Raw genomic sequence first — 22,332 nt, forward strand, 5'->3', positions numbered from 1 at the left:
GCAGGGCGGGATCTACACTAGGAACCCGGGGTAGAAGGCAGTGTGTGCACCGTCCAACATCTGCGGGGTTACCTCTGATCTGGAGAATTTTCCCAGACAAATGTTGTGGAAACAGGAAGCATCTTCCCTGGAAAGCTGTAGAAGGACGTCTCCAGCCAGCAGAGGAGGCGACACGCGGAGGGCAGGAGAGGACACAGGGGAGGGGCGGCGGGCGGCACCGAGCTGGGAGGGGGAGCACGTGGCGCACAGACGGACACTCAACACGTGTGGCCGTCGCAGGAGGGGCCTCCTTACCTGGGAGGGCCTGGACATGACCCTCAGCGCGCACCAGAGCAGGTGAGCGCACACCCACACGGTGGCCTGTGCCCGAGGGACCTGGTGAGCCTCAGGCTCGTCTGTCAGCAGCGTCCACTGTCGTGACAACCAAATAATGAGCGACAGTGTCACGCGATGCCCAGTACGGCTACCCTGGGGCAGGAAGCGTGCGAGCATGGTGGCCCTGGTGCGCCCTGGGGTCCTTCTTCACCGCGGGACTTCCGTCGGGAAGCTGTGCCGAGGGCATCTTTCCGGCTCTGAGCCAGGGATAGAGGGGCTGCTGTCTGGGGTGCACTGTTTTCATAACAAGCCCTAGACGGCGGCCCTCCAGCCGTCACCGGGGGCGCTGTGGGTGACTCCGAGGAGAACAGCGTCACACGTGGTTCGCACAGTGGCTGACGACTACCCCCGCCCGTGCTGGGCGCGCTCTCAGGCTCTAGAGTCCGTCCCCGCGCACTCCCAGAACCCAGAGGCCGCGGTCCATCCGTGGGGGGAGCAGGGAATGGGCGCGGGGGGGGGCGGGGCGTGCGGTTGCACCTCCCTTGCCCCCTGCCCTCTGCTGTGGGCGCTTGTGCTATGGGACAGGTGTTCATTCCTGGCGACAGCCTGTTTCCCCGAAGCTGACGAATCCCCAGGGTTTTCGAGGCTGGAGCGGAGGGTCTGTGTTAACAAAGGCGCTAAACGCAGCTGCTCAATGTCTATATTTAAAGCCAGTAAAAGAAGTAATATTTTTGTTAACCAACAGAACCATTCCGAGGGGCTCCGAGTGGGATTCTAGTCTGGGGTGATCACCGGAGGTCACCGGAGGTCGCGCTCATGCTCAGGGTGGTCACCCAGCCTGTCCTCCTGCCGCCAGGAGGCTCCCAGGGCTGGTGTGCGGTGCTGGACGCTCTTTAATGCGGAGCCGTATACTACTGAAGCCGTATGTTCATAACGAGCCCTTAGCAAAAACACATGGCTAAATAAATAAACAAATAGGGGGCCCTGGGGGCTCAGTCGGTTAAGTGTCCGGCTTCGGCTCAGGTCACGATCCGGAGGTCCATGAGTTCGAGCCCCACGTCGGGCTCTGTGCGGACAGCTCAGAGCCTGGAGCTGCTTCCGATTCTGTGTCTCCCTCTCTCTCTGCATCTCCCTCCTCCTGCTCTGTCTCCCTTTCTCAAAAATAAATTAATGTTAAAATAATTTAAATAAATAAATAAATAAGCAAAACAGAAAAGGAAGAAAGGAGAATAAACAGGTCTGGTCCTCTTTAGCCCAAAACACAAAATTGTCAAACAGAAGGTCATATGAGTCTATTTTTCATGGTAAGTTATATCATTAGATCTCAATCCGTCTCTTAATTTATAGTATTATAATAAAATAATTATGTTATATAACTAGGTACTTATATGTAAATATATATTTTAAAGTATATAATGTAATTATCATATAGTATATAATATAGTAATAATATATAACATATACAACATATAATTATGTAAATAATAATACAAGTCTATATTTTACTATAATCATCTCAAAACCAAACACGAAATAATCAGTCATTCTTGAATTGGAGAACAATTAATGCTTTTTATTTACGATATCACTAATTTAAAGTACATTAACAATAGATACCCTTAAATGGGGAAGGCCAAATTGTTTTTCCTTATATTGTGAATATCACTAATAAAGTTGAGAAATAATAAGGTTATAATGAATTTTATAACAGCTACTACTAATGCACTGATCTAAAACTCAGTTTACTTAAAGTTACATATTTGCCGAATTTTGGTTAAAATGAGGAAGTGATTTGGCGGTCTGAGAAGGGGAAGTTATCGCCAAAGCCCAGCCTGGAATTTGTTCCCGAAAGCCCTGCCCCTTCCTCACCCCTGTGCGCGGCGCTAAGGGACGGTCCAGCGGCGGTGAGCTGATGCCTGTGAGGCTCATCCGTCCTTGGATCCATCGTTAACTTCAGCAAAATCTGCTCATCCCGAGTCCCGCGTCCACCCAGCCCAGTCCAGTCCAGGGCACAGAGCCTGACCGACCGTGGCCCCAGGCTTCGCAGGCACAGTGGAGTCAGGATGCTGGGCAGAGAGACCACAACACAGCACGTGAGATGGACTACAGCCTCCACAACTTTCTGGAAAATTCTTTCTGAGTAACTCACCACAGTTGCGGTGAGGATCATGAACTTATCAATATTCACCTAAAGGACAATATTACTTTTTGTGCATTTTGGATATTTTCTTTTTATTTTTTTCCTCTCTTTAACAACAATAATTCTGAAGGGTAAAGAGCTTAAGGAGAAAGAATTATTAAGAATTCCAAGAAAGGGACTTTTCAGTGGCAGTGTCAGGAGCCCATGAAGTCCCCCGATGAGACCGCGGTTTCCCTGTTTTTCGGGGGGAGGTGCCCGGGCGGGGGTGTCCGTGGCATCCCAGGGTGCACGGCACCCGGAGCAGGAAGAAGGGCCTCCGGCGCGGGGCTGGTGGCTCTGGGGGGCTCTTCGCATTTACACTGACTGGAATGTAAGACCGTCCAGGCGACTTCCCAGGGGTGCCCGTGACATGGGTGTTCATTGTTGCCAGGGGCAAGATACAGGACACTTCCAGTAAAAGTCCCCTGGGAAGAAGGAAACAATGATTTAGAAGGCCGTTTCATGCCCTTTTGGGTTTTGGTGCCTGACTCGTCGTGAGGGGCTCCGAGTATGTTCGGTTTCCCACCGGCTAAGCCGGGGGCCCAGGGCTCAGGGACAGCGCAGGTCTCCGGTGGAGAGCAGAGGCCTGTGCTACTAAGATCAGGTGACCTCCTGCCACCCTTAGACCCCGGGTGAGGAGCGGCTGTCCGTGGGTTCATATAACCTGGGACAAAGCTTATTTTGGTTTCAATTCCTATTTTGCTCAAAGGTTGTCATTTCTATAGTTTTGTAACTTCTAATACAAATTAGTGCCTCCTTCTCTTCATCTGTGGTCTCCTTAAATGTCACCGGGGCACTGCGGAGCCACCCACCGCAGTGAAAGCACACGCGGGCTTCCTGGACCTCATGCCCTGAAGCATCGCACACCTGGCCTGGCGTCTCATCCTGTGAGCATAATGCGCTCGAAGGCATTTTGGCATTTCACAAAATATAAGTATTATTTACCATTATTGTTTCCCAGTGTTAGAGAAAGAACTTATATAAAATAAATTTTACCTAACTTTTATTTGTTTTTTTTAATTCACTCTACACATGTTGGGTGCCAGGCCCTGTTCTAGACTTTGGGGACATAGAAACAAGTTGGGGAGCAAAGTGTCCACCATATGAGTGTAGCTTTCAGTGGAAGAAGGCAGAAAACAAATGTGTAAAGAAAGAAACATACAATCCATTACGGAAAACTACCTAGCTGCACGCCGCCAACACTGACACTTCCTTGTTAGGACAACCACGAGCCACAGGTTGGGAAGGAATGTGAAGACCACATATTCCACGAAGGACTAGCATCCAGAATATTCAATGAACTCTCAGAAATTCAACATTAAAAAAAATCCAGTTAAAAAATGGGCAAGAGACACGGACAGACATTTCAGACATCTCGCCAAGACACGGGAATCACAGCTAAGCACGTGAGAAGACTGTTCAGCATCGTAAGCCATAAGGCAAATGCAGACCGGAACCACAGTGAGAGCACCCAGGCCCATCAGAACGGCGGAGATAAAAATCAGGACAACAGCGAATTCGATGAGGAGGCAGAGAAGCTGGATCCTCACCATGGACTGTGGGAAGGTAGACCCACCATGGAAAACAGTTGGGCAGTTTCTTTAAAAAATCAAACTAGGAGCACCTGGGTGGCTCAGTTGGTTAAGTGTCTGACTTCGGCTCAGGTCATGATCTCAAGGCTCATGGGTTCGAGCCCCGCGTTGAGCTCTGTGCTGACAGCTCAGAGCCTGGGAGCCTCCTTCCGATTCTGTGTCTCCCTCTCTCTCTGCCCCTCCTCCACTCATGCTCTGTTTCTCTCTGTCTCAATAATAAATAAAAACATAAAAATTTTTTAAAAAATAAACATTGAAAAAATTTTGTAAACAAAGAAAATGTACAACATAATTGCACGTAATGGCAAATGCCATAGGTCAAGCCCCACGGCTCTCCTCTGAGTGGCCCTGGGTGAGGGACGGGGCAGCAGCGCTCTGGTGGAGGGCGTGGCGTGGCAGTGTCTGAGGCCACCCCTCCCGCTGGTGTCGCTGGTGCGCTCAGCCAGGCTCTGCTGGACCTTCAGAGCTCGTCCTGGGGAGCCCGTTATAAATCCTCACAGGCAGCACATGCAACAGAAACCCGTGAGCGGCCGTAGGTGCCTGACCCTCCTACTGTCCCTGCATAACTGGGGAAAGGTGACGCCCCCTAGGACCGTGTCCCCGAGGGGGTCGCTCATCGGTGGGTGGTCCGGGGACTCCTCACACAGTGAAAGGCACGTCGCTAAAGAAGAGTCCTGTCGCTTCCCTTCCTTCTGTTTTTACGGAGAAGTTTGTTTCACATACCAGCTGTCTTCAGCCAGAATGTTCATGATCGTTTGGGGAGAAGCATCAGGTCCCCCTCAAGGGCATTTAGCCTGCGAGCCGTTCGCCAGTGACTTTGAATCTACATCTCATCACGGCCCAGATGGGACCACTCACAGCCGGGCTCCCTTTCTTCTGGAAGGAGCGGGTGTCTGTGCCCTGCGCCACCCCGGCTCCCTGGTGCTCAGGGCCCGGGACACCAGGTGGCCCCTGGGGCGAGGCCGGGAGGACAGACAGTGACACCCGGCGGAGAGAAGGCCGAGCGCAGGCGGAGCTGCTCCGGAGGGCACGGGGGCCGCTGAGCTGCGTTGTGAGCGTGTTTGTGGAGAAGGCAGCACACGCGGAAGGAAACCGGTCATTTTGTCCACAGAACTCTATTCTGCAGATGCTTAGCACTTTGATGACAAGCCCGCCTCCTCCCGGCTGCTTTTGGACTCCTGTCGGTCAGTCAGCTTCCAGCCACGACGCTGTCGGGGTCCCTCTCCCGTGGCCTTCTGTGAGGCATGACAGCTCCCCAAGTAACAGGAGGACAGGAAATGCTTAAAGTGATACAGCGGATTTCTGCAGTTCCCAGGAGAGTGGCACGCTGTGAAAATTAATTTAATAATGTCTTCTTAAAATGTGATTTTTAAACAAAGTTCCAGTAATACACCACGTGGCGTGGCTTTGACCCTGAACGCCCGTCCTGGTCACGCATCCTCAGCCACCTACTTGCTTTGCTTTATGTTGGTCCACTTATGAGCCGTGCTGAAGTTCGTCTACTTGACATTCCTCAGTTGGTGAGAAAAAACATCGTTTTCCTAAAGCCATGTCTGAATGCCCCCAGCCCGCCCTTAGCCAGGTTAGTGAGCAGCACCTCAGAACGCAGTGGAGTAAGCGTGGCCTCTCCGTAAACACTGACCCAGAAGGTTGTGGGGAAGCCCACTGGACACACTGTATTTGGGTGCAGCTTTATCACTGTAGCAAATAAAAACTTTAAATTATCACTTAAGGTTGTATTTTGTTTTGTTTTGTTTTTAATTAGCAAATAGCATGTTCTTGCAAAATCTCATGGAAAGGACTGCAGGTTTTGTGTGTCTTTTGAATGGAGAAGGACAAACACAAGACCACATGTGACAGCCTCCTGATGGCATGAGCTGTGGACACGCTTGCAGACACATGACATTCGCTTGTGGCCGCCCCCAATACACGCACATGTCTCCATACTTTCTAGACACCGTCACAAAACAACCCTCTCACCCAGTTCTAGGAGAGTTTGTTGGGGCGCCTGGGTGGCTCAGTCTGACTTCAGCTCAGGATGATCTCAAGGCTCATGGGTTCAAGCCCTGCATCAGGCTCCATGCTGACGGCTGGGAGCCTGGAGCTGCTTCAGATTCTGTGTGTCCCTCGCTCCTCGCCCCCTGGCCACTCATGCTTGCACGCTCGCTCTCTCCCCCTGACATCTTTCTCTCAAAGACAAATTAACGTTAAAAAAGAATTTGTTTACAGTTTTGTGTTATTTTCACATCACAAACACTAATTTAGTGTTCTAAAGGAACTTTTCTATTATGAATCATTTATCAAGAATTAATCGCTTGTGGGGTGCCTGGGTGGCTCAGTCATCTTCGTGTCTGACTCTTGATTCCAGCTCAGTTCATGATCTCAGTCATGAGATCTAGCCCTGCGTCAGGCTCTGCACTGAGTGTGGAGTCTGTTTAAGATTCTCTCTCTCTCTGTCTCTCTCTCTGCACCTCTCCCATTCATGTTTTCTCTCTCTCTCTCAAAAAAGTGAAATTAAATGAAAAAAAAATAAAAGTACTAAGTAAAATAAAATGGATTACTGGCTCGCGATGGTGGATGGTCCCGCCCACCGTCCCCGCCCACGGCGAGTCCTGCCTCGGCCCCCTGGCTGGTCACTCTCATCCCTTCGCTTGCGTGAGTTCCGAGCAAGCAAACCTCCCCGATAATTACGCCCTCATGTCGGGCTTTCCTTTCATTGTGAACATCAGCCTCATCCCTCTGTCTTTTTATTCTCCTCTAGGGTGACTACATCTGGAAGAGGGAGAAAATGTAGTTATCGAATCCAATCAACTCTCTGTGTCTCTGAAATTATCAACCACATCCGGTCAAGAAAGGTTCCGGTCGGTGCCACAGACATATGGCTGTCCAAGGGGCCACATAAAGGTAACAGTTCTATGTCACACTTCACGCTTTACGTGGAGACAAGTGTTCTGTGTATTCACATTCAACTATCTTACTTTGAAAAGGCATGAAGACAGGTTTGTAAATGGAGGTTTTCTTTACTAAAGACCACGTCCCTTAATTTTAATAAACATGCTCAAGGTAAGGTCAAAATTCATCATCTGTTACACACCAGAGACGCAGGGGGGCTTCCGTTTTATTCAACCACAGCATTAGCCCGTCATCTCTCAGCCACCCCAATGGGCCTGGTCACTCTGTGGCCATCGTAAAGGGGGTCCTTGCTATGAAGCTTCTTCTAAAATCAGATCCGTATTTCCACTGTGAGTTCTATTTGGGGGACATTTATCTTTAAGTAAATTAAACAGGTCTTTAATTAGGGCCTCGCCCAAGGCCTAGGTTTCTGTCAGTCACTGTTGAAAACCTCCCCTCATGGCACTGTGGACACTGAGAGCCATGTTCGGCACAGAACTTCAGGCTACGGCCTCATTTCCTTTTCAAGAATTTTTTTAAATTGCAGTAAAATACATATCACATAAATTTACCATTTCGTCCATTTTTAAGCGTATAGGTCAGTGGCATTAAATATGTTTACAACACTGAGCAGCATCAGCACACCCGCACCCACAATGTTTTCGTCTCCCAAACTGAAACCCTGCGTCGGTCAGGCACTAGCTCCCTGCCCCCCAGCCCGGTGCCCACAGCCCAGTCTCCCTCTCTGAACCTGACTGCTGTCGGGACCCGACACACGTGCCGTTATACTGCGTCTGTCTTCCTGTGTCTGGCTTGTTTCTCGGAGCCCAGTGTCTTCAAGTGTCATCTCTGTGGTAGCAGGCATCAGAATTCGCTTCCTTTTCAAGGCTGAATAATATTCCACAGTATGGACAGACCACAGTTTGCTTGTCTGCTCACCCATAGGTGGGTGGCACCCAGGTTCCTCCTGTCTTTTGGCCTTTGTGAATAACGCTGCTGAGAACACGAGTGTGCGAAGGTGCGAGTCCTTGCTCTCCGCTCTCCCGGGTAGATACCCAGAAGTGGAGCTGCTGGATAATATAGTTCTATTGTTAATTTTTTAAGAAACAGCCTTACTGATTTCCACAGCGGCTGTGCCATTTTGCGTTCCCACCCACGGCGCACAGCGTTCTGGTTTCTCCGCAGCCACGCGGACACTAGCTACTTCCTGTTTTCTGGGTTTGTTGTCTGTCTGTCTGTTGAAGAGGAGCCATCCTCACGGTGAGCTGTGGTGCTTTGCCGCGGTTCACGTTTGCATTTCCCTGGTGACCTTTGTGTCATTTCTAAAAAACCGTTGCAGACTCCAACGTCACAAGGTTTCCCCTGCATGTTCTTCTAAGGATTGAGGAGTTTTTGCTCTTCTGTTAAGCTCAGATTTCATTTTGAAATAATTTTTGTCTGTGCTGTGAGTTAAGGGTCCAGCTTCGGGGCACCTGGGTGGCTCAGTCGGTTAAGCATCCGGCTTCGGCTCAGGTCAGATCTCACGGTTCATGGGTTCAAGCCCCGCCTCGGGCTCTGTGCTGACAGCTAGCTCAGAGCCTGGAGCCTGTTTCGGATTCTGTGTCTCCCTCTCTCTCTGACCCTCCCCTGCTCCAGCTGTCTCTCTCTGTCTCTCAAAAATAAAATAAAAAGCAATAAAAAAAAAATTAAGAAAGGGTCCAGATTCACTCTTCTGCGAGTGGACAGCCTGGCTTCCCAGCGCCATTTGTTGGAAAGACTGCCCCTCCCCACTGGATGACCTTGGCTTCCTCGTCCAACCATTTGACCACATGGGAGGGAGTTTTTCTGGCTCTCTATCCTATTCTATTTCTATGTGTCTGTATTTTTTTACAAGCACCTGATTTGGTTACTGTAGTTTTGCAGTACGTTTTGAAATCAAAAACTATCAAACCTTGAATTTATTTTTCTTTTTCAAGATTGGCGATTTGGGAGTCCCTTTAGATGCCACATGAATTTTAGGATAGACCTCTTTCTGCAAAAAAAGATATTGGGATTTTGATGGGGAATGCACTGAATCTGTAGATCACATGGCTAAGTCTCTTAATCAGATAGAAATTGGGGTTTTCGTCCTTTTTAGTAGGGGATTTCCATATCCATTGCAGCGCGTACCATTATCTTAAAAAATTCTTTTTTCCAGTTTAAAAAAATTCAGATTTTATTATTAGTTGTTTTGGAGGCTGGTCAGGTGAACAATGAGCAATTATAAAGAACATTAAATATGATGTTTCGTAAAATCTTTGCAGAGGATAAAGATACAGTTCTGTTTAATTTATTAAAACTTAACATTTTGAAGGATTTTACTCCTTGGCAGTTATTTGTAGTAGAAAGCCACTAAAGTCATGGAATATTCCACACAATTTGCCGTCGAAGGCAAACTTGTCAGGCATTCAGGAGTTCTTTGTCAAGACCATAAACGATACAGAAACTTAGATGTGGTGAGGCATCACCCAAGCAGCGGTCAATATTAATGACTAAAAGAGGCACTGCAGGCTTTGATGTCATTTTCACACACACACATACACACACACCCGGGATCACTTTGGATATAATGAAGTCTACTGATGACTGAGCCCCATACTGAGCACCAGCCATGAATTCCTCCCAAAGTCCACAAGTCTATGTGATTCTTCTTCCCATTTTAAAGGCTAGTAAAGATTAGTGAACTTAGGTACCTATCCTAGGATGACAAGATTAAGTGGCCAAGAGGGTACCTGGTCTACAAGGGGATAGAAGACAATTTTGTTAAGAAATCCAGATTTAACATGAATCACTAATTCCAAGTCGCCTTTACACTTCAATGTTTAATCCAAGCCTATTTCCAAGCTGAATAAAAATAATACCGAAGCAGCATCAGAATAGGATATGACAGAAAATTACTCCAAGGAAAGGCTTAGGTTACAGCCACCCTTGTCTGGCACTGGTACTAAGGAAGGAACACGTGTGTGTTAATCCATGTTTTCATCAGTTCCTCATTTTTAATGCTGCTGAGCACCTCGTTTGTGCTGGGAAGTCCTCTGGTCTCTGGAGATACAAATGAGGGAGGCACCGTCAGATTCCTCAGAGAGTTGAGAATCTGAATGACACAGGGCGTGGCAAGGTCTAGGGGACCAGACACGCTTCCTCAGCCAGGCGTGCACCTTGTCTCCATCTGCGGGGCGCGCGTCTGCCCCGAATACTGCGCGCAGCACTCAGTCACCTCCTGTCAAGTTGATAGACGCCAAGGTGACATAACTTAGGAGTCAGAGAAGAGATTTTAACTCTGACCGGAGAGCCCAAGGATGTCTTTGTAGAGGAAGTGACCCCAGACCGGGGTCTTCAAGGATTAGTTCAATAAATGGATAAATATAGGAGTGGCTTTGCTCCGTCGTGGAAAACTACAAACCCAGAGGTGGGATCAGGGCACAGATATGGACACGGGCCACTTGGCATATAAAGCAACATATTAGGACAAAAGGACTTCTTCGCTCCTGGTGACTTGGGTTTGGTGTTCATAAAGCAAGTCTGCGTGCTGTACAGCTTCTGTGGCCCACGGGAGAGGGGGCGTTCCGTGGTGCATCCCCGGTCCCCGTCAGAAGGAGGAGGGTATGGGGTGGTCCTCTGCAAGGCTATGCATGCTTGCTGTCAACCCTGGAGACTGATCACTGCACCTCTCACCTGCCCACCACCCTTCCCTCCTGTAGCCCCCAGCATGACTGTACTCCACTGTCCAGAGTCCAGTTTACCCAGGCTGCTGTAGATTCTCAGGATTGTCCTTTTGTTGATCCTACTCTTTATCATAAACACTGGGGTGGAAGAGCCCTGGAGCTGAGCTCCCTTGCCTAAGCAGCGGCCATCCTTCCGTCCTTGTGATTCCGCCACCACCCCTCCACACACCATCTTTCCTGTCCCGGCGGCTAGCACCCATTAGCATCCCCAGCGAAGAAGGACTTTGGGGCTTGCTCCCATGGGAAAAACGAAAGTGCCGTGGAACAAGATTTAGATTTAGGGCAATTTTTTTGTCCTACTGTGTCCCAATTAGCCACTGTGATTGCTGAGCCATGAACACCTGTGGCGTCTCTGCAGCTGGCGCTCTAGGAAATCCAATTTCCTCTGAACTAGAGCCCAAAGAGAAAATCACACCCTGCATCCAATTTCCATGCTAAAGACTTTACTTAAAATAAAATCAATATCTGTTTCCCAAAAAACGTCGCGAATTGTGTTCTGAATGGCGACTATTTTAAAGAAAAGTGTATTGTGTATCCAGAAGGAGGAATCTGCTGAAATAGTTCAAACTTTATAAATCTGTGTTCTTTGACCCATTGAGATGAATTTATTTAAAACAACTAACAAATACCGTTAGCGTTCATGCTGGTGCTGCCAATGACCCTTTGTGTGCCGTTCCGCAGATCACATCAAATCTTTCTTTTTCTGTGAAATAAGGATAAAGGGTTAAATAAAATGAGTTGGATTACGTGACAATAATGTAAACTGCAAATGAAGATAACTGTATGGGGCGCCTGGGCGGCTCCGTGGGTTGAGCGTCCGACTTCGACTCACATCACGATCTCACGGTTCGTGGGTTCAAGCCCTGTGTCAGGCTCTGCACTGACAGCTCAGACCCTGGAACTGCTTCAGATCCTGTGACTCCTTCTCTCTCTGACCCTCCCATGCTCGCACTGTCTCTCGCTCTCAAAAATAAATGAAAACATTTAAAAAAATCAAATGAAGATAACTGTAGCTGAATATATATTAAGTCTCCTGTAAGTACGGAGGGCCATTCAACATATGCCATTTAGTTCTCAAAACGTGTTACAGAGTTGTGACTACTCTTACCGTATTCTTGTCCATAATTTATATTAGAAGAAACTCATGTGCAGAGGGTTTAAATGACCTTCTGCAGGCAGTTGGTGGCACAGATGGGTTTCAGACCTGGGTAGGTATTTTACTCCCCCCCCCCCTCCAGTGTTCTTTACCGGGACCCGTCTCTGTCCTGTCTCCCGAGCTGAGGCCGTCCAGGAGCCTTCCCCACACACAGGTACAATGCGTTATGTGTGTACACGTCACGCCCTGTGTGTGCGCAGCAAGAACTGCTGGGTGGCCACTCAGGCACCCTGCCATGCCTCACGATACCGTGTTGTTACTACATCTTCAGTTCGTGGCTGTCAGACGCGCTTCCCCAGAAAACAACCACGCGATCTGAGTCCTGCTTCGTCAGGATCGGCTCTAACTCATGACCCGATGCCTTCCAACTCTTCTCACAGTGACTCATGCACTCGGCCTAAATAATTCTCATGACGTCGTTACTCTCCATTTCGACATTTATTAAACGTGATGTTACAAAATCTTGTGGATAGTAAAAACCGAGTGAAGGTGCTTGAGCTTCGATGTTTCTGGAACTTAGTTTAGGAAATAGCAGAAAGACGCGTTTTTTCATGATTTGTACCAAAGCCACGGCCCACCCCTCTCTTGGAAAGTAGGATACAAACTGCTAATACCTGCTCTCCTTCACCTGCCGTGTGACTGAAACTGCAAATCACGAGGTTTCTTTCTTCCCAACAGAGAACAATCACCTTCAGTCAGTGGGCGTTTTGATTGAAGCGAGGCTGGGAAGTAGGCAAGGTCGTGTGGGACCGAAGATCACTGAGGGCCTCAGACCTGGGGGCGGCCATCAGACACAAAGGGCTCAGACAGCCCGGGTCCGCCTGGGGGGTCGAGCCCTCACCAGAGAGAGCTTCGCTGTGCGCTGAGGGCCCGGGCGGGAGGGGAGGTCAGCGGCGGGCACCCTCCGTGTGCACAGGCTCCTGTTCAGTGCATGTGGCGAGACCCGGAGGCCCCAGCCTGGCCGCCCGCGGGCCGGTGGACGCCTCGGGAGACTCGGGTTTTCCACAACAAGCGTCAGAGATTGAAAGCTCTTTCCTGCTTCTTCCCCGGAGAAGACGAGGGTGCCTTCCAGGCCCAGAGATGCCAGGAGAGACACCGCAGGTGTCTAGTCCAGTTCCTGACCTCTCAGAACCGGTTTACGACTTTGGGGGGCGGGGAAACAATCACGCGGTGTGCTGACGTCACCCCTGAGCTCACCGGTGCCCACTGGTTTGAACATCAGGCTGCATATCACAGAATTCTCAAAAAAAAAAAAAAAAAAAAAAACCAAGCAGAAACTGCGCCAGAGCAGGAGCGGCATGCGCTGTGGTCGGTGTCTCACGGGACCCATCGTCCAGGCCCGACACCCGCGCGGTGTCCCCGGAGCCCCGCCCCCACCGCAGGGACCTTCGCAGTACCTGCCGAGGCGGAAGCAACAGCTGTCTGTGAAGACTCCCCGTCTGGTCATCAGTGGGTGCCCCGGGGCCTTGGAGGGAGCCTTTGTTCTGGTGGGACTTGGGTTCCTCTTTTCATATCTCTTCCTTCATAATGCTTGATGTCCTTCCCTTGGCCTTGACTTTTGTTTGACAAAAAGGCTGTGCGCCATCTTGGTCGTAAGCATCTGCCGGGCGCGAGTCTGGAGAGTAGGCGGGAACGCCTCCCACGGAGCGTCCGGATCGAAGCCTCCTCTCCGCTCACGTCAACAGCTCCCCCCACACGTGCTGAGCCCCATTTTCGTTATCAGAAAGAAGTGGCCATTGAGCTTTTAATTTCCTTCCAAACGATGGGAACGTGCAATGATTCAATATCCTAAGTCCCCCACGATTCATCTGCCAGAGGATTCTATCATTCAGTGAGGCGCAGTCCTCCCCGTCGCCCCCCGGGGAGACTGCTCACGGAGCCACACGCCACCTAACGTGTGGCCGTCAGAGGAGCTCCTCTGGTCTCTCTCTTTGGGGGAAATACAATCACCCTGGAGCGTCTCATCCTCATTTGCGTGTAGACTCATTCTAATTTGACCAGGATAAAAATCACGTTAGCCCTTATCTCATTGGTAGCTTTCATGAGCAATTTAAATCCAATGTAAAATTCATGGTTGGAAATTAGTAGACATTTGCTAAAGCATAATGAATAACATATTACAGTCGTGAAAGGGGTGTTAAATTTACACAGAGATAATATAGAAGTTAAATGAATAAATCTTCCCTCATCAAATTCACTTCTAAAATATGGAAATTCTAGGCCATGAATTGTTTTAGTGTTGCGTTAATAAACCAAACAAACACACAGGAAACAACCCATTAGAATAAGGCAGAAGCAGCCAGACAGCAACTCATTGGCATGTTACATTTAACAAAAAATATTAAGGGAAAGGACTGTGGATCCGGGAAGATATTTCAGAGAGACACAAGGCACTTTCATGCTAGAAAAGGTGCTCAGCCTCAATAGCATCATAACATCACAGCGAGTCCCAGTGTCCCAGCGCTGCGTCCCTCTGGCCAAGCAGTGATCACACAGGGAATGCGGCAGTACCCAGGGGCCTGAGTTCTCAACAAGCGTTCGCAGTGCCGCTGCTTCCCCGAAGCCTGGGAAGGATGCGCCTCCACGTCAGCGGGTCGGAGGCTCGGCAGGTGCAGGCATGTGCACATGCAGGAGCAAGGTCATGTCCCCCGCAGGGACCCCCCTCCCCAGCTCCGGGGAGCTCTGTGATCTCCCCGGGCCTCGGCTCCCTCTTCTGTAGGTCGGGAGCCTGACATTTACCTTGGAGCGCTGTGGGAAGGACAGGATGAATTAAATGGCGTGTGTCACATAGTGAGCGTGCCCGGAGAGTTGATTGTTTTGTGACAAACATTGTGGACTATGTGTGAGAGGAAGATTTTGGGAGCAAGCGATTTACGCATCCACAGAATGCTGATTAAATAAATTATGATGGATTTATGCAATAGAACAGCACGAATTAAGAGATGAAAGGAGGGGGCTTGTGTGAACTTAGCCCAAGCGCATATTGTGAAGAGTGTGCACCACCTATATACGTGGAAGCGTGTTTATGCACAGATGCTCATCAGTGCATCTCAGGAGCCTCAGGGGAAGGGCGCACCGGGCCCCACAGCGGGAGGACAGAGACCACTTGGGGAAGAATGTTGTCCCGTGAACATGTGCATTGCTCTTTAAAGTGTGCACCCCCCCCCACTTTAGAACCCGTAAAGTGTCTCGGAGAGATGCCAGATGGCTGATGCTCCCACAGGGCTCGGGTGGCTCCGTGAAAGGCTCCAAGTGGACAGGGGGCAGTGACAGAAAAGGAGAGCGTAGGGTGATGTCCGGGTAAAACTCAGAGACAGGCTAGGCTCTTGGAAGGAGAAGGTGTCCTAGAGATGCTAACAATTCAATAAATTTTAGAGTAGTCGAGACAGGATGTCTGCCAGCGTGAGCCAAGGCACTGTGGCAGGATGTCCCTCAGCATGAGCCAAGGCACTGTGGCAAGAACACATGGGTCTCATATGGAAAAGGGCCAGTCCGTCTCCTTCCTGATGTGTGCGTGGTGCCACCACATGAGCAGGCACAGGAAGAAGGGGGCAGCTGCGGGGGACTTATTTACAGCGCGTCGCCTGCTCTCCCAGGAGCAAGTGTAAAAGCATGAGCAGAGGTGGGTGGAGAGGACCCATCCGCGTGGAGGGGGCTCTGGGTCTCCCCTCTCTCACACTCTGTGACAAGCAGGCGGGTGGTGTGGAGGGCGGCCTCCGTCATTCCCAGCACTCGCAGACCCAGGCTCCACCCCTGCGCTGCCCTGCGGGCGCCTTCCCCCAGCCCTCCGAGGCCGCACTTTCGGGCGGAATCCCGCCTGCCAACCGGCCTGCCTGCCCGAGCCGCCCAGACGCGGTAACACCGCACGGTGATGGATGAAGCTAATCTTCCATCATTTCATGGGAGATTTACATGCGTAGCTCTCATTAGTGCTAATGGGAGTTGCCTGCATAAATCTTACATGCGGAAGGTGAGAAAAAAACTCGTTTTCTTTCATTCTTCCTCCGTTCTCCTGCTCGAGGCTTCACTGCTCCGGTCTGGGCCAGCGCCGGTGTGTCACCCCGCCTTGCACTTCAGCGGCTCGCGCTCCTCATTTACATGGAAATGGACCGTAAACAGGGCTCTGAACTCGCACGTTGCTGCACCTCCTACTTGTGCCCATCAGAGATCCAATTAGCGCGGCCGCTCGGGCATACTTCCCCGTGTCACTTGTACCTGCTGTGAATGTCACTCTGCTCCGTGTCAACACGGCCTGCATCCCAAAATAGAGGCAGGGGCTGGAGGCACGGGGACACGGAGACCTGCATGCCTTGTACATGGAGTTATTTTTAAAGTGACTACGGAAAGCGGTGCTTTTCACAGTGCCGGCCGCCAGCGAAGTGAGCGCTGGGAGGGAGGCAGGACGTGGCCGAGGGGTGCAAGGGCCATCCATCCCCGGGTCTGTTAAATGTGGTCTGTTTGTGACATCAGGGCGAGCATTAGAGAAGAACTGGAGGCAGGTGTTCCTGGGGGGCCTGGGACCCTGAGCACAGACTGACTGTCACCTTACGTCTGGGCAGGAGATGCCAGCAGGAGCCCGTCGGGTACTTGTTTGTCACTAGGGGTTCTGAGTGGCTGCGGCGTGCCTGCCCCGCGCTCAGGGCCTCGAGGGTCAGGCCGCGGCCGGTGGAGGGGGTCTGGCCGTGCATGCTCCTGCAAGCATGTGCGTGGCTGCCGATCGGGGTCCCCGTGGTGACTGCGGAGCTCCCGTCCTGAGGGTGAGTCCCCACGGTGGTGGACAGCCCCCCTCTGACGCCCTCGCGCAGCGACCTGCAGACGGGCAGCGCTGGCAGAGGTTGCCCTACGGCCCCCAGGTGCGTGTGCACCTCGTGACGTGTCAGGCGAGCCCATGTGCCCGTGCGAGGGCGGAGCATGGACGGCCGGGAACGGGAGACGGTCACGAAACAGGGTGTGGACCTCCTGAGCCGGCACACTGGCGCGTCAGGTAGTGACGCAGTGGGGAGAAGGGGGCCTTTCTGAGCTTTTTTCTTCCTTCCTCCATGTTTTCAGGAAACAAGGTCCGTTTGATGGGATCAGTCTCTGTTAAGCAAAATGATGAAAATTGTGTCTTCCTCTGTAATCAATCAAAATTCCCGTGGTTAAATTCCTACATTCTTTCTAACAGAGATGATTTTTTAAGCTGATAGTCGCTTGAGTTACTCTGCGGGTCCTTGGATGGTGCCCGTGTCCTGCATCCGTTCATTTAGCCGATGTGACCGAGCTCCCGCGAGGGGACGGCACTGTCCCGGGGCCAGTGGCACGGCCGTGCAGGACGCAGGCCCTTTCAGGACGGCACATGGGGAAGGAGAGGGAGGATGCGGGGGGGGGGAGGCCTCCTCGAGGGAGGCCGCTGGTGACAGAGGGGACGCTGACCTCCGACGGGCGCGGAGACAGCCCCCCACTGGGGTTCAGCAGAGGCGTCACACAGGCTCAGGCGGCATCTCCAAACTGTGTCTCCTGAGTGTAAGAGGAAGTGAGGTCATCCCCCAACATGAGGGGGGAAGGGACGGGGTGTGGAAGGGATATGAGGGGGGACAGGGGGCCCCGAAGGCCACGTCACCTGTGCTTCAAGGCGGGGAGCTCTTTCAGCCCTGTGCAGCTGGGGGCACAGAGGGCCCGGCCCGGGGTCAGGCTTTGCCGGGGGACAATGAAAGGAGAGACCATCTGGGCAGCCTTCAGAGAAGGGGAGGCGGCGCCTGACCTGTGACCTCTCTGATGCATGTGATGTCCCCTCTCCGCCATGTCTGCGCGCAGGGGGAGGCAGGGCCGCTGCATGCTGGGGGCCACAGGCCTATGCACGTTCAGGGGACGACTAGTCAGAGCCCCTGACCGAGGAGAAGGACAGAGACAGGAAGACCTGGGGTGGGGCCAGAGTGGGCGTGGGAGCCAGGGGCAAGAGAGGCGCAGCTGGGCCAGAGGCCGGCCCAGGGGTCCGTGACAGGGTGCAGAAGTCACAGGGGCTGTCCCGGCCAGCACACGCTGAGAGCCCTGGGCTTTGGCGACACCAGGAGCCTGTGTCCTGGACGCGCCGAGACCCACAGCTGTGGGGCTTGGTGGGGACGGAGGAGGAGCGGGGGCATATGTCCCTTTGGTGGCCACACGAGGGCCACCAAGTGCAGGGCCCGAAGGCTCTGTTGCCATGGATGGGAGATGGGCAGGAGACCTTCGAGGAGCATGTGGGGGACAGGGGCTGCAGCTGCTGGCCCAAAGCCAGAGGACCCACTGGTGGTCTGCCACAGAGGCAGGGGTGCGGCCGAGCGGGGATGGCGGCAGACGGTGGGCGACCCCGGAGCCTGAGCTCCACGGACACTGATGGCAGGTCCATGGCAGCGGCCAGCTCGGGCACCAGCGTCAGGGGCCAGGCGGCACGCTCTGTGTGGCCCGGGTCCTATTCTTGCCGGTGCCGATGACGCACAGAATGACCCACAGCGATTTTGCAGACCCTGCGGTGATTTTGCGTTGGTCACAGATGACCCGTTAGAACCAGGTTCCTGAGGAAACGCATGAGCCCACGGGGCACAGCAGGCTGTCGAGGGCACAAGACATCCAGTTGCTCAATAAAACGCCTCCTGCACCACACCGGCCGTTTGGAGTCGCCTGCCCAGTCCGTGCTCCTCGGGCCGCCGCACCACCATCACGGAAACAGAACCCGGAAGTCAGGAAACCGGAAGTCAGGCCGACGCTGCCAAAGGCTGCTGAGCCGGCCCAGCAGGGAGGAAGGGCTGGAGCCACTTGTGGTCAGAGTAGCCTCGAGCTCCAGGGCCCTTGTGCGGGCGCAGCGGCGGGAAGGCGGTTGTCGGGAGAGAGGGGACCCCCGAGGGCGACTCAGGGGACGGGGGTCTGCGCCACCCCTCGTTCTTCCCGAGAGTCCGTGGCAGCGGCCCAGGCCCGGGTGGCGGGGTCGGCCAGCTCCGCTCAGAGTGTGAGGGGCCAGGCGGGGGTTCCTCCCATTCGGTCGAGGGCACGGCGAGTCGGGGATCCAGAGGACCGGTAACCTGAACGGAGCCGTGGCGACGTCCCATCTTCAGCGGATCCGGTGACACGCTGCCCTGCAGGGCTGTCCAGGCGCCTCGCAGGCTCCTCCCCGGCCGCATTTCTGTGGCGTGTGCGGCCCGACCAACCCCAGACGGGCGTCCCCACTGCCTGCTGCAGCTCCGGCAGCCACCGCTTTCTGCCACCTGACTGACCCGAATTCCCACCCGTCCTCGAAGCTCTAATTTAATTAAAAAGACCAGCAACAGAATGACGATGCAGGGGCAGTAGATTTTCATATTCACCGACAGTGTCCATTTTTATAGGATAAAACCTCAGGCGGTTTCATCTTTAGATAATGTATCTTTATATTCAAACGTGACTCCAGAGAAGGCGGGATGGTCAGCACGAGGTCCTTCTTCACCAGGATTGACCCTGTTTCTCTGTCCGTCCTGTTTGGCCTGTCCCGTCGTCCCCTTTGGAGATGTGGAGTGTGGGGGTGCTCAGCAGCGGCGGGTCCCCGAGCCGCGTCCCCTAGCGCCTTCCGACCTGAGGGTACCGTGAACGAGAGGTCCCTCCCTCAGAGCAGAAGCTTCCACCTCCCAGCTGCCAGCACCGGCCCAGCAGGCAGCCCCCAGACGGACCCGCCCTTGGGGCACTGACAGAACAGGAGCCGGTATCAGTATTTTCCCCAAATAATATCGCATCTTTCTAATTCTCACTGGAAAGAGGCCAAGCGACTCTGCAAGAATGAGTTCTAAGTTCCTTCCAGAATTCGAAAATGTAAATAACAAATTTGCTTTTAATTAATTTTCCTGCCTGAATACACACAGCCTCTCGCAGTAAGTGTGCGGCCCTGGGGCGGAGCAGCCTCCTGCACCTTCTCGAGGGGCTGGGGAAGACGGGCCTTGTGGGGCCCGGGGCACAAAGGGTCCTCCAGGGCTCCCCTCTGCCGTCCTCCCTGTCCAGCCACCACGCGTCCCCACAGACGGGCAGCGGGCGAGCCAAGGGCACTCCTGGAGAGTCACCCCATCGCCGCGGACCCAGAGCACGTGGTCTCGAGGGACAAGGACAGACTGTGGCTCAGGGCCGGACCCTGGTTCCTGAATGCACAGGTGCACCGGCTGATTAGACCCGGGGACCAGGATGAACACGGTGGCACCATGCACACAGCAGAGCGGCCCCTGCAGACAGCGGCGCAGCCTGGACTTGCCACAGCCCTGTCTCTCACACATGCCCCTCTGTTGTCCCTGGGCTCCCCTCCTGGCCGCTGTCCACCCTGTGTCCTGTGCGCATTGCTCTTCAGCCCGGGCGCTAACGGTGGCCTGTGCAGCCCTCGAGCCCCCATGCCTGTGGTCCCCCCAGGAGGCCTGCCGGCCGTCCTCACAGCCCAGGACACCTGCAGCCACCTGCAGGGCTCCCAGGCCCGGCGCCGTGAGCAGGCCCCGCGGCAGTGTGGGAGGCCCGGCTGGAGCCCAGGTCCACGGCCCTCGAGGGCCCTCATAACAACTGACATCTCCTCACCCCCATTCAGGAACTCCTTCTCGAGCCTTCCCTCAGATGGGCATGAGAGCTGGAGGACGGAGACCCTGAGGGACTGGGGACGGGTCTGTCTAGACGCGTGAAGGCTGTGGTGAGATCGCACCGCAAAGGAGGCGTGTGCCCTGTGGCGCTTGCTGGCAGACTCTGGATCCCCGGGAGGGGAGGGGAGGGGGGAGGGACCCGGAAAGACGGGAGCTGGCCCGTGACAGTGCCCGGAGCCGGCAGACGACCGGCTTGTGGTCCTCACCGGCGCACAGGTGAGGCCGGGGCCAGGGAGAGATGCAGATGGCAGTACCTGAGTCTCAGCCCCAAACAAAGACGGGGCAGCTCGGAGAGGGTCGGGGGAGCCCAGGGCCAGAGCGGGCAGGAGACAAGCAGGGACCGGGGAGCCGGGTTCAGTGTGACGGGCACGTCCTGCGCACAGCGAGCTGGGCCTCACCGCCACGCCCTGCAGGTGTCGGAGCCCGGAGTGCGCTCCGAGGGCCGTAGGGGCCACCCGGAGACGTGGAGCACAGTCGTGCGTGTGCCCCGCGACCACAGCACGGAAGGCTGACCCGAAGGAGGTGGCGTGTGTGGCAGGAACAGTGGGGACGTGCCCTGGGGTGCAGACAAACACATGCAGTGCCCTGTGGCAGTGGCAGGCCAGGTGGACAGGCAGAGAGAGATCCGGAGAGTGGGTGTCGGGGACGCAGGCAGCTGGTGGAGAGGAGGCCAGAGCAGGACTCCACGGGCCTCCCCGCAGCCCTCCGTCGGATGGGGATTCCGCTCACCTGGGAGAAGGGTAGCGGTCAGCCCCGAACTTGGGAGATCCCTCTCCGCTAAGGACACGGGTCAGCTTTCTGCAGTGTGATCTTACACTGAAGAGGCATCATGGGCACTGGGGGCTCAGTCAGTTAAGCGCGTGACCTTAGGTCAGGTCGTGATCTCAGGGTTCGTGAGTTTGAGCCTCTCGTTGGGCTCTGTGCTGACAGCTCAGATTTGGATTCTGTCTCTTTCTCTCTCTCTCTCAAAAATAAAATTTAAAAACTTTTAAAGGCATCTCGTAAGTCTGCCCAGTGAACTCAGCCGGGACGGCAGGGCAGGTCGTGGAAAGGGGCTTCCTAAGTAGCATTGTTCCACCAGGAAACATCCCCCAGTCCCGTCCCCTGGAAACACCCCTGTCGGAATGACCACACCAACCCCACTACAGCCGGCCCTGCTCACGAAGAGTGAGGTTTCCAACGTGACAAGGAAAACCAGACAGTCACGCAACGCCACTGCGCTTCGAGGTGGTGCAGTCAGCGCTCGGAGGACGAGCCGGCATTTCCATCCCCCGAGCCCAGCACTTGCTGTTCTGGGCAAGTGCGCCATCACCGTAGGGGGGAAATGCTACCCTCGGTCTCACCAGAGCGCTCCGGCCGCGCTCTGACTGTGCTCTGTGCCACACACTGTGCCACGCTCTGGCCACGCTCTGGCCACGCGGTGGAGCGCACTGGGGGCAGGACGAGCTCCCAGCAGCCCCGCAGCACGGGGTCCAGGTGACGTCAACTGAAGGCAGACACGTGGGCACGAAAAACGGCCGCCAGTGGCCGTGAGGACATCGTTCGGGGGCAGATGCGGGTATGTTCTCGGCATGGTGACTCAGAAATGTCTCTCCCAGGAAGACAACAGTTAACTGAGGCTTGAGGGGAGGGAGTCGGTGCCAAGAAAAGTGTGGGGAGAGTGGGTCAGCAGAGGGAGCAGAGACCCTGCGGCAGAACGGAGCTGGGCTTATTGAACCAGAGACACCGTTGCTGGAGCTGAGGGAGTTCGGGCAACATGGAACAGAGGAGACCGGAGGGACGGAGCTGTTTCACCGGCGAGCCCGCAGCCACCACGAGGAGTCTGGAGGTGAAGCCCCATGGGGAACCACCGACGGGTTCC

At 53.7% G+C, this 22,332-nt stretch overlaps 1 protein-coding gene and 1 long non-coding RNA gene across 2 annotated transcripts in view; one reads left to right on the forward strand and one right to left on the reverse strand.

Moving 5' to 3' along the window:
* Window positions 1–22,332, forward strand: part of MYT1L (myelin transcription factor 1 like) — a 402,906-nt gene that overhangs the window by 211,975 nt on the left and 168,599 nt on the right. Inside the window, exon 4 of the mRNA XM_029938368.1 lies at window positions 6,848–6,990. The gene's annotated coding sequence lies outside the window, so the exon portion shown is untranslated. The remainder of the gene's footprint in view (window positions 1–6,847; window positions 6,991–22,332) is intronic.
* LOC115290360 lies at window positions 12,361–13,561 on the reverse strand. The gene is made up of 3 exons (XR_003908063.1): window positions 13,275–13,561; window positions 12,479–12,651; window positions 12,361–12,386 (listed from the first exon to the last, which is right to left on the reverse strand). It is a non-coding gene; the product is annotated as an uncharacterized LOC115290360 (long non-coding RNA).

The sequence above is a fragment of the Suricata suricatta genome, chromosome 4, assembly GCF_006229205.1.
Source record: "Suricata suricatta isolate VVHF042 chromosome 4, meerkat_22Aug2017_6uvM2_HiC, whole genome shotgun sequence".
Taxonomy (NCBI): domain Eukaryota; kingdom Metazoa; phylum Chordata; class Mammalia; order Carnivora; family Herpestidae; genus Suricata; species Suricata suricatta.